General features: G+C 53.8%; 1 protein-coding gene and 1 long non-coding RNA gene across 7 annotated transcripts in view; one reads left to right on the top strand and one right to left on the bottom strand.

The window, feature by feature from the left end:
- LOC135273096 (uncharacterized) overlaps positions 1-859 on the bottom strand; it is a 300,367-nt gene extending 299,508 nt beyond the window's left edge. For all 3 annotated transcript variants that reach the window (XR_010340959.1, XR_010340958.1, XR_010340957.1), the window contains exon 1: positions 799-859. This is a non-coding gene — a long non-coding RNA (uncharacterized LOC135273096). The remainder of the gene's footprint in view (positions 1-798) is intronic.
- LOC135273095 (zonadhesin-like) overlaps positions 1-12,174 on the top strand; it is a 161,825-nt gene that overhangs the window by 108,274 nt on the left and 41,377 nt on the right. The gene's annotated exons all lie outside the window — the stretch shown is intronic.

Below are 12,174 nucleotides of genomic sequence, written 5' to 3'. Positions count from 1 at the left end.
TTCCCCCAATCCAGGTCTCTTTCCTCCTCCCACAGCTGTCCTTGTGGGCTGGCAAACATGGGGGAAAAGAGGGAATGTTCTGGACCTTTCCCTGGAGCTGGCACAGGAGACCGTGCTGGGACTGTTCGGTGCTGTGGCTTCATTTCTTTCTCCCTGTCCTGCAAGGCCTGCCTGCAGCATGCTGGTGTTGGTGGGGAGGTTTATGCCTCCTCATCACAGCTGCAGCCTCTGGGCGAGAGGGCCTGTGAAATCCACATTGGTTCCAGCTCTGCGTGGCATTGTTAGGGCCCCCGAAGGGACACAGGACTCATCCATTCACACAATGGCCCCTGTGGAAGGATTCTCCTGTAGGAATTTAGACATGAATTTATTCTGACAGTCAATTCTCAGGTTGTCCGGAAGTGGAAGCAGTTCCGAAATCATATGCACGACTTTCTCACAAATTTAAAGGCTCCAATCCTGTCTTTCATGGATACTTTAAATTCTTATTCTTAAGGGGCATTTTCCAGTTTCTTTTCTTTTTTTAGGGATCAGCTGTAATTTCTGGGCACACAGGAATGCTTTCTGCTGCTGAAGTTCACTATTCTTCTTTAGGAATCCAGTTTGGCTGGATGCACATACCACTTGAAAAATCAATCTGCTCATGATCCTGCTCCCGAGACATTCCCCCCTGAGATATTCCCACCCGAGACATTCCCACCCGAGACATTCCCACCTGAGCCGTCCGAACTGTTGCTAACAGGCAGCAGGGCCAACTCAGCTATAAAGAGTCCCACAGGAAGGCAACGGAATGCTTACCTTGGCTTCACATTTCTTGTGGCAGGAAAACTTGCAGGCTGGGAAAAAAAAGAGAGAGAGAAAGAATGTGTGTGGAGCAGTCTCTCTGGCAAGGATTCTTACATTTCCAAACCCTCTCAATCCTTCAGTCTCTGGCTTGAAGATCCCATGGGTGGCCTCTCTCTGGCACGAGGGAGATTGTTACTTATGACGCATGGCAGTGTGGACAGAAGGCAGTGAGGACGTGGTGTGCAAGAGCTGAGTTACAACTGCGGGGGGAGGTGCCGCTTTGGACTTCGGCCACGGAAAGAAAACTCTTGAGGAAAGCCGGGGCTGGTAGCTGCTTTTTGATACGGTGTATACTTTTCATCTCAAGAATAAATCAAAGAACTTTGAAATCCATGGTTTCAATTATAGAAAATAATTCTTAAGAATTTGATTTCAGATAAGAATTAAATAATTTGTCCCCTGGCTACATCAACAGCTCTTTCAGTGGTACCGGTCCCTGGTTTCTCACTGCCTTGTCTTACTGCCTCTCAGGGCGGAGACGGCAGGAGTGGGGAGGTCCAGGGCATTCTCCTGGCCTGGGGACTTTTCTGGCCTCATTTTGGAAATGCTTGTGTGTAGATGGATTGGAGTTTTCAGGTGCCGGGGAAACCTGGGAACCCTGGAGTAAGGTTTAGTGATGCTGAGTTTTTTTTTTTTTTTTAATTGAACTTTAGGTTCTGGGGTACATGTGCTGATCATGCAGGATTGTTGCATAGGTACATAGTTGGCAAGGTGGTTTACATCCTCCATCCCCCCGTCACCTGTAACTGGCATTTCTCTCCCCATGTTATCCCTCCCAGCCTCTCTGATGCTGAGTTTGTGAGTCCCTGGAGAGGTCAAATAGCCTGATGGCCTCCATGACCGAAGGAGGCTTGGCTATGTCCTTTTAGGTTTATGGTTTCAGTGAGTGGGGAAGTGAGGTGGCCTGGAAGTGCCATGTGGGAAGTGACAGACACCCCAAGGAAGAAGCACATGGTTTTCTACCTTGTCTTGGTGCCTGCACCTTCAGATCTCCTGGGGATGGTGGCTGTACCCATAGAATCCCCAGTCGTGATTTGGGTCTGCAGTGGGGGCTGCAGTGTTTTGCCCCATCTACTGTTCGGCCTTGCCTATGGGGGCTCTGTAGGTGTTCTGACAGGTTGTCTGCATGGCTGTAGGTCCAGGGAGGAGGAGTTTTAGAGTCTTGGGATTTTGCTACTGTTACAGACCTCATGGGTCAGCGTTTTGATCATTTCCAGCCCTGCCTTGGGCTCTGCTGTGCTGGAAGCGGACTTCACGTTACCATGAGCTCACTGCACGTGAGTGTTTTCCATGTGAGGACTGGGGGGCTGGTTTCCTCGACTCTCCCCATCTCAGGGATATACAAACACACACGTGCATAAATACACAGGCATGCATACACAGAAACACGCACACATGCATATGTGTGCACACAAATACATGCTCATACACACACACAAACACACACACACACACACACACACACACACACAAAGTTAAAGAACTAGACTAGTACAGTTCTATTTCTTTTTTCCCAAGAGACTTTTCTTTGTAAAGTCTTCATTATGGAGAATGCTGAGCACGTGCAGGAGCAGAGAGGCTGGCACAGGGGCCCTGCTGCCCCCTTCCTCAACTCCAGACCAGCGGCCTCTGTGACCTGGCCACACCTCTTTGCTGGCTGCCTCTGCCAGATGTCATGCGGGGTGCACTTCTCCGGCCTCCTGAAGCCGGAGCGTTTCTGCTCTTGCTTCCTGGCCTGCTCTGGAGAGGGCTTCCCCTTTTCCAGAGGAGATAGGCGTTTCTTGTTCACACACTCCTAGGCGTAGCTGATTTCCGACTGTGTATTTGAGGTTTTTTTGTGCACAGGTAGGCTCCTTTCCTGAGGTGCTGTGCCCCTTTAGTGGTGTGGGAGCGGTGCTCCTGAACGCGGTGGTGAGTGGGGAAGATGGCCCCTCTAGGGGAGTATTTCAGACCCGGAGCGGTTCCCCCTCCCCGAGGAGGACTGGAATATGTCCCTCGCCCCTGTTGTGTGGTGGCTGTTGTCCGCGTGGCTTGCACCTTGTGTGGGCTCCGGGGTAGGAGGAGGAGGTGGTGGGCTGCTTGTCTTGACTATGATGTGGGCCCAGCCACTTTTGAGCCGTAGCTGCAGAGATGAGCCTGCTGTTGTTCCTTCCATGTCTTAAATGGGGCCTGTCGCTGGCTGCTCAAGGGATTGAATTCTTTGGTTTGAAGTGTATTCCAAAAGCCTTACGTATCACTGAATATGGAATTTCTAACGGCAGCAATTGGCAGTTTGCTGAGGGATGGATAAGCTCTTATTCCTATCAGATCACCGTGCAGAGAAATATATCCATGTTCATTTTTTTTTGATAATTCAGCTTTGAACTGCAGGAGAGAAAGCCCCTGGCAATAACAAGGCACCTTCTTATTCCAAAAATCATGCTGGCGTTGTTGGGGATATGAGGGCCACAGCTCCTCAGCAGCTCCTGCAGGGTACGCGGCCAGGGGAGCGGCTCGGTCTTCCAGGAACTGAATGTGGCTGTGGCTTCTCCCACGTTATTGCACTCGGGTTTTGAGTCTTTGATTACCGTGTTTACATATATCGCCCAATGGGCTCCTTAGACACTGTGCTCAGATTGCTCGGGAGTTCGAAGCCTTGGTTCAACACATAGGGTTGGGTCTCACGCCAGACCTGAGACTGGGTGATAGCGTGTGCTGTGTTAAACCCCCCGACGGTGCTCCCCTCTGTGTGGGAGCACTTGTTCCCGTGTCCACAGGCTCTGCACATGCCCTGCAGCATGTGGCTGGTGTGTGTGGTGCTAAAGGTCACAGCCGTTGATCTGCTGCTGTCAGTGACATGGTTACGGGCTCCTCCGGTCCAGGCCCTCGGAGCTCCTTCTGTGGCACTGAAGATGTAGAGGAACCATCCTGCAGAAATGGGGACTGAGACAGCAGCTGGGGGCTCAGGCAGGGAAGCAGAGCCATTGTTGGAACGTTTTGAGAAACTCCAAAAGAGTGCTGTTACTCTCTTCCTGAGCCGTTAGACAGTGTGTCCTCTCAGGCCAGGCCATGAAGCTCAGTGGGTGGATGGAGGTAGAGACCTGGGCTTGGATCCCAGCAGGGCTTTTGCTCTCCCGAAGCCGTTCTAGTCCCCCTTGCTATGGTCGTGATGTTTATGTCTTCCCCCAAATTCCCGTGTTGAAACCTGACCCCCAAGGTGATGGTAGTTGGGAGTAGAAGCCCTTGGGGAGGTGATCAGGTAATGAGGTGGATACCCATAAACGGGATTAGTGCCTTTATGAAAGGGACCCCAGAGAGATCCCTTACGCCTTCTGCCATGTACATACATGGTAAGAAGGCATCCTCTATGAACCCTGAAAAGGGCCCACACCAGACACTGAATCTGCTGGTGCCTTGATCTTGGTTCTAGAATTCCCAGCTCTAGAACCATGAGAAATGCATTTCTATTGTTTATAACCTTCCCGGTATTTTGTTATAGCAGCCTACGTGGACTTAGATAGGCCCTGAGCCTTACTTTCTTCCTGCATAAAAAACGTGGATAATAGTTTTCTTTCTTTTTGTTCTTGTTGCTCGGGCTGGAGTGCAATGATGTGATCTTGGCTCACTGCAACCTCCGCCTCCCAGGTTCAAGCGATTCTCCTGCCTCAGCCTCCCAAGTAGCTGGCATTACAGGCATGTGCCACCATGCCTGGCTAATTTTTTATTTTTGGTAGAGACGGGATTTCTCCATGTTGATCAGGCTGGTCTCGAACTCCCTACCTCAGATGATCTGTCCGCCTCAGCTTCCCAAAGTGCTGGGATTACAGGCATGAGCCACCAAGCCCAGCCAATAGTTTTCCATAATAAACAGAAAAATGACTTTCTTTTAGCTGTTGGTAATGATAATACTTATTATATAAGTTTTACGGAAGTCAAACAATTTACGTACAGTTACTTGAAAGTTTGGGATTTCAAATATTTTGCTTCCTGGAATGTTGTGCTTATTCATTTGAGCCACATGAGCTGTGTGGGATTCATGACTTGCTTCTTTCTCGGCTATCACTTGACTTAATGGCAAGAGTGAAAAAGGAAGTAGGAGAAATGAAGCCGTTTTAGGAAAGCAGATGTGGGTGAGGGGAGAAGCGGGAGGAAAGGGTGGCAGGTAGGGTCCCCCTAAAGGAAATGAAGGCGAGGTTCTTTGGAGCTTGGGCGAGCAGGTGGAGGTGTGGTAATACCATCCCTGAAACCTGCAAACGTTGCATCTGGTGAGATGCCCCTTCTGCCTCTGCCCACTTGCCGGCATGTCTGCTCCTTAAGAGTTGCACTTTGTGTAGGGTATCGAGTGTCATCTTGAATCACCAGAGGTGGAATGGACCTTCAGATAATGTTTTTGTAAACTTAAGACCCCACATAGGGAACACACACAAGAGTTAGCAAGGGAAACATGCATGGGAGTAATGTTGAGGAGACGCCCTGCAGGGGGTCCCGATGCGCAGTGCCTCCTTTAATCCAGGAAAAACACAGAACCTCCTGCCATCTGGGCTCCCATGCTCTCAGACGCCCTGGCTCATTCATCAGCTTTCACAGCCTGGCTGCGAAGATCCGGCTCGCCGTTCCTGTCTCTGGGCACATCTCAGTTTGCACCATTCTTGGATATAAAGTACAGGAGTGCTGGTGCTGCCTGCCCTTCTTGAGTCTGTAGAAGGGGAATGCAGCAAAAGGAGCGAGGTCCCAGGCTCTCTCCAGCCTCTTGGCTCCTGCAGACGGCCTTTTTTTCCCCTGTCCTGGTGCTCCATCTGGGCAGGCGCCAAGCCAGGAGCCTTCCCTCACTCTCCAGCTTGCCGCTTGAGGGAGAGATCTGTGTGACAGGCTTGCTGCTCTTTTTAAGCCGAGACTACAGGAGGTCCCGGGAAAGTCATTGGAACCCACCGCTGCTCTCCTCGTCCGCTACCCTGGGGGCCTTTGCTGGCCTCTCCTGGCCTCTCCCGTCGGGGATCCCCATGTCCTGGCTGCAGTTGATGCGGGAACCCTGTCACTTCCACCAGACAGGCCTAGGGTAAAGACTTGGTCCTCTGCCATGGTAAACACGGGACCTAAAGTTTATGACTTCTTCAGAAACTGTCTCTAGACATTCATGCTGGGTATCTACAGACGCTCAGTGGCCTGACTAATAAGTGCTAACCATTAACTTCCATCTGGCAGTTAACCTTCATTTCAGACCACTTCTCTTCTCTGCGTAAGAGCCGCTGCTGCCGTGCAGTGGGATACAGGCCTGCTGGGTCCCAGGGACTGACCTGTCCAGCTCCCTCTCCCCATTGTCTGATGAAAAACCTTGAGACCCGGGGAGGTGAAATAACTTACCTATTGTCTTATAGGTTCTGAGGCCCAGAATTCCTCGGTGTGGTATTTCAAACTCTGATTTTTGCTGTTCCCCGTGTTCTTTTTGGCGCTTTCCCATCTTCACTTATCAGAAATGGAGCTGAGGTTCGCATGGGTGACTCTAGCTCACCTTGCTCGTATGCCTACGGAACGTACTGTGCCTCTTGGGAACTGCAGCTCCAGGACCAGCTTCTCTAAAACATGAGTTAAGCGGGATATAAAACATATCCCGCTTGACTTGGGGTTCACTTCTCCTGGGCTGCGTCTCCGTTTCTCTCTCATGAAGGATGCCTGAGAATTCTCTGACTCCCTCATGGCTCAGGTCTCTTCTTCCCCCTGCAGGCTCTGCTCATCCTTCGTTTGTGGCATTTGTCTGAGACTCCCAGCCCTCCCAAGGGACACTGAGCAGGGGCAGTATCTCTCCCCAATTCTCACAGCTCTTTGCAACCCTGCAGGAACCTCAGCTGTCACAGCTGTGTGCTTCTGTGTTGGACCTCCTCACCCATACACAAGGAGGGAGGCTGTGGGAGATGCGGCTTTGCTGACCGTGAGCCCTCGGTTACTGCATTCTCTGGGCCTGTCTCATCTCCCTGTCCAGACCTTACCCTGTCTATGGCCCCAGAGCTTCCACTCTCCAGTGTCCCACCAGCCAGCTGCGCTCTGCTCAGGGCAGGGGCCTGTCTTTCCTGCCAGTGGGATGGCCTTGGAGGCAGGGCCTGGAGGTTGAAAACTCGTACCCGCCTTCAGCAGGGTTGGTGCTCTCTGGGCTCTTGGTGAAGGGACCGAATCCGGTGAAGCTCATTGCTACAGCATTTAAGGTTGGGGTGTCTGCTTTGACTTCCCAAAAGGTGTAAGTGGTGGGCTCTTTTCATATGGTCTTTCGCTAGGAACGAATGATCTGAATTTGTTAGTAAAAAAGACTAATACATTTCTATTTATTTATTTATTTATTTACTTATTTATTTTTAGACAGCGTCTCCCTCTGTCACCCAGGCTGGAATACAGTGGTGCAATCTTGGCTCACTGCAACTTCCACCTCCCGCGTTCAAGTGATTTTCCTGCTTCAGCCTCCCAAGTAGCTGGGATTATAGGCATGTGACACCACACTTGGCTAATTTTTTTTTTTTTTTTTTTTTGTATTTTTAGTAGAGACGGGGCTTCTCCATGTTGGCCAGGCTGGTCTCGAACTCCTGGCCTCAGGTTACCCGTCCGCCTCGGCCTTCTAAAGTGCTGGGATTACAGGTGTGAGCCACTGTGCCCTGCCCATGTCAGTTTTTAACATGAGTGTGCATGTAGTTGTTAGTATGTTCTTTTATTACCTGTTTAGTGACTACAGGATCTGTGGTTATATGTTCTCTTTCAGTGCTGGCATTCTTAATTTGAATCTCCTCTATTATTTTAGCATCAGCAGATTGTGAAGTTTACTGATTGTATTAAAAGAACAATTTTAAGCTGCGTGCTGACCATCGTAAAGGACTGAGCCTTTCTTCATTCTTTCCCATGGCTCTGATGCACGGTTTCCAGATACCAGTTAGGAAAGAAGTTCCTGAGATGATGGAACTTGTGCTAGTCACATAGGGCTGCTAGGACAAAGTGACCATAGACTTGGGGGAGCATATGAAAAACAGAAATGCATTAGTCACAGTCTGGGGGCTGGAAGTCCAAGGTTAGGGTCCCAGTGTGGTGAGGTTCTGGTGAGGGCTCTCTTCCTGGCTTGCAGATGGCTGCCTTCTCACTGTGTCCTCGTGTCAGGGAGAGAGAGCTCTGGGGTCTCTGCTTCTTACCAGGGCCCTAATCCCAACATTAGGTCCCCACTCTCATGATCTCCTCTAACCCTGAAGAACTCCCAAAGGCCCCATCTCGAAATACCATCATCTATCCTGGATTAGGGCTTCAACACAGGAATTGGGCGGGAGAGGGGAACGAACGTTCAGTCTGTCAGAGCCCCCCAGTCGCCCCTATTGTCCCCGTTTAGGGGCAGATTTTAGGCCTCAGGTGGGACACAGAGGTGGAGGAACCACACGTTCTGCCTCCTGGGAGTGGTTCAACCAAAACAAGGACAGGGACGTGGGACAGACAACATCCAGTGGGGTAACCAGCAGGAGTCCCGAGGTGTCACTAAGCCGAGGTGTCACTTTCATCTTTAGGTGAGGAAGTTGACTGAGCACCCACACACAGCAGAGTACAGACCACGTTCCCTTCAAACACAGCTCACTTACCATTCCTCAACCCTGCAAAGGGGAGGTGCTACCTCGTCTCCTGAGGATGGTCCTGGAGGTAGAGGAGTCACGGGAGCTGCGCACATCACCCACCAGTGACTCTTCACTCCCCACATTTTCCCCGATGGGCTGATGTGCGCTGAGCTGGGGATGCCTTGCCAAGATAAACTCTTCTTCCCAAAGGCCACAGAGGGCAGGCCTCTGACACTGCCCACATGGAGCAGAAGTGATGGGGCGGAGGGGCATCCATCCAGCTGACTGGTGTATTCTGGGGGAGGATGGGGCCGGAGAGGACCCAAACATGGCTCCCTTTGTCACTCGGCAGAGGGGCCAGACCACCGTGTGCCAGACAGCTGTGCCTCACCAGCTTCTGCTGCCGGGCCAGCCCCTGGCACCATGACCACAGCTCTGCATACAGGCAGTGCTGGGACCAGTGCTCTGGCAGTCACCATGGTCCTGAGCCAACAAGGGCCCTGGGGAGGAATCGGAAGTCAGACAGCGAAGAAGGTATTGGCCAGAAGGGAACCGGGGCGGGTGCCAGGTCCTGTCTGTGCTGGGATCTGAGATTCTGAGAGGTGGATTAGGGGTAAGGGGGTAGAGGTCAGCCACATGGGGTGAGGGGAGTTCAGCAGAGATGAGGAGGACCGGACGATGTGGGAAAGAGCAGAGCATCCTCCCCAGCCTCAGTCCCTCTCCTGATGCAGTCGTCGTCTCACTCTTAGACTCCAGAAGTCTCCCTTCAGCCAACACCTGGCCCCCGAATCCCAGGGCACTTCCCAGACAGCCAGTGCCACATCTCAGGCAACCCCTGCTCTGCCCTTGAGGTCTGTGCCTGGCAGAAGGGCGGCTGACCCTCGGCCCCTCTCGGCCTGGGTCCCAGCTCTCCCTGGCCCTGGGACCAGCAGACAGAGCCACCCTGCGCCTGGCAGACTGGCCATGCTTGTACCCGTTTGTGATGGTGGATTGGGAGGGAACTGTTTGAGATACCAGTGTAAATCTGTGTCTGCATCAATTCCACACAAGAGTTGAATTATCATATGGGAAGGGAATCATAGCTGTGGGGGGCTCCATGCAGCACCCCGAGGGCCCCTGAGGCCAGTCCCTGTGGCCACGGCAAGGAGCATCTGCTTCCGCCAGTTGGACAAGATTCTTTCCTGCCCAGAAACCGGCAGAAGGACTTTCTCTGCTCCCCACCCACCGTCGTATCCCAGACACACCCGTGTGGATGGATGCCTTGACATCTCCTCCCAGCCCAGGGCCTGAGCTCTTCCTGATGAGGGTTAAGCAGGAGCGGCCGCCTCTCCCCGTGTCCATGTTGCGGGCAGTTGCCTTCTCCTCAGCTCCCACGGGGCAGAACAAGAGCCAGCCAGCTCTCAACATCCCAGGATTTTCCAGGGATGCTGATAACTAAAGCAGGCGGGGCCTTGTGAGTGGGTGGTGGGAGGGAAAAGGGTTTCCTCAGCATCTGTCAGTCCCTGGAGCATCTGAAGGGGCAGCCTACACCTGGAGGAACGAGTGGGGCTGGCCCCCGTGGGTCCCCAGTGCCTGGCATCTCCCGGTCCCTCTGCTCTCCCAGACCCCCTCCACTGAGCAGCACAGCCCTGAGGACAGAGACAGCAGCCCAGAGAGCGTTCCCAACACCACTATATTTATTCCTATTTACATAGGAGACCCCCTAGGCATTGCTCCCACCCCCTCCCCCTCCCCCCAGGCCCTCCCTTCTGGTTCAACCACCCTCTCCTTCCCCTCCCTCCCTCCCCCACCCTTCCCTATCAAGCTAAGGCCCAGCAAATCCGCACTGGGGGAGAAGCTTTTGTCTGCTTTGGGGCAACAGATGTCAGAGCCCCACCTCGGGGATTGGCACCAGAGAGCCTGCCGTGTCCCCCTACTGGCTGCAAGCCCGCTTCTTCTTCTTCTTCCTGGAGACCACGGGGTCACCCTTTCTCTTTTGAGGCTGCGAGGGGCCAGCCAGCCCCCAAGCCAGGGATTGCGCCCCAGAGACTCTGAGCCCAGGCCCTAGGTGGGGCGTCTGTTGAGCAGAGGATGGGCCTCCGAAGAGAGCTGGCTCCTGGGACTCGGTGGTGGGAGCCGCTGCTGGGCTGAGGCCTCCTCTCTGAGCAGAGGGAGACTGACGAGCTCCCTGGGGACCCTGTCCTTCTGGGCTGAGGCGGCCTTGGGTGGCAGGCAGGGAAGCCTGAGGCAGCTGGGCTTCCTGTCAAAGACAGAGGGTGTGGCTGTGCCGGGCATCCCGTTGGGCCTCACTCCAGTTTGCATCCTGACTCCCCTCCCTGGCTCCTCTCCATCCCGCTCCATCTGAACCTGCACCTCCCCACCTCGGAGTGGCTCCCCAAGAAGCCGAGCATGCCCCGCAGGGTGGGGTAGACAATCAGGTGGGGCTTGTGTGCCGGGTCCCTCCTGCCCCCGGGGTACCTGGGTTCCCCTCCCTCCCTGCTCTACCTGGGCAAGGGTGAGTCCTTCCTCCTGCTCCAGCTCCTGGCTTAGGGCCAAGAGATCCATCTGTGGATCTGGGGAAAGCAGTTCTTCCAGGAATCGGGGGTGAATGATGTCCTCCACCTGGAAACAGAAGGAAGACGGTGAGAGCTACCTGGGCAGGGAGTAACGTGGAGCCAAGGACACCTGGAGGAGATGCAGAAAGCAGCGAGCGCCCCGTCCCCACCCTTCTGGAGCTGTCTCATAGCATGGCGACCACCAGCTCCACACACAGACCACAGACCTGGTAGCATACACACATGCAGACAGAGACACACAAACAGACCCACATATGACACAGGAAAAGACACAGACACAAGTAACGTCCACACTCCACACTCACACCCACGCAGACACACAAAGAAACACAGTAAGAAATGACAGGCACAAACATACAGCAGAGCTTAATTCCAAGGACCTGCGAGTGACCCCCTTACCCACCCCGGAATCCTGCAGACCCCAGCACTTCAGGCCAGCCCACCTTGCTGAGGAAGTCTTCCTGTGAGCACAGCTTTTCAATGTAGCTCAGGAGGCCTGGGTCTTCCCATTGTGCCTCGAGCTCCCCCGTGGCCCCAGCGGGAGGCTCCAGCAGCTCCTCCATGATCTCCATATACTCCTGTACCAGTTCAGGGGGGATCTCCTCGGGGGCCTTGGTGTTCACTGGCCGCCGGGGCGGTAGTAGGTTGGTCTTGGTCTCTGCTGGCCGCTGGGGCCTGGGTGGCGGCAGGCAGGCAGGTGGGGCCTTGGGGCCGGCCTTCCTCGGAAGGTACACTGAGGCAGGGAGGGAGGAGGATGGGTGTGGTGAGGGCTGCTCCTCCTGCCCGCGCCACACGAGGGAGGGCAGGGCTTGGGGACATGAAGTGGGACCCAGCTGGGTCAGGACCACCTGAACCACAGCGCCCCAGAGGAGACGCCGCAGGAGGGGCACATCTGAGACAGCATCGTTTGGGAGGAAGTTTGGAGCCACCGATATGCCGTGTACTCGACCCGCTCGTCCCTGTTCCTGGGTGGATTGTATGTTGAGTTTTGGACAGGCGAGGGGAGAGTAGCTAGGAAACCTGACCAGGTCAATACCCTCCTTGGTGACCATGGTCCGCCCACGAAGTGACCTGGTCAGTACCCAACATATGCCCTTGGGAGCTGTCCTATTGGAGGAGCACATCCCTCTCTTGAAGGAAGGCATGGGGTGTGGGGACAGTGGCCTCCCTCGGCCCCTCTGGCCTTTGCCGTGGCTCCTATGGGAATGTGGGAAGCCGTACCT

This window comes from Aotus nancymaae, unplaced genomic scaffold (assembly GCF_030222135.1).
Source record: "Aotus nancymaae isolate 86718 unplaced genomic scaffold, 86718_ANA_hifiasm-v0.15.2.pri h1tg000260l, whole genome shotgun sequence".
Classification (NCBI taxonomy): Eukaryota; Metazoa; Chordata; class Mammalia; order Primates; family Aotidae; genus Aotus; species Aotus nancymaae.
This window is presented reverse-complemented; position numbering and strand designations above follow the sequence as displayed.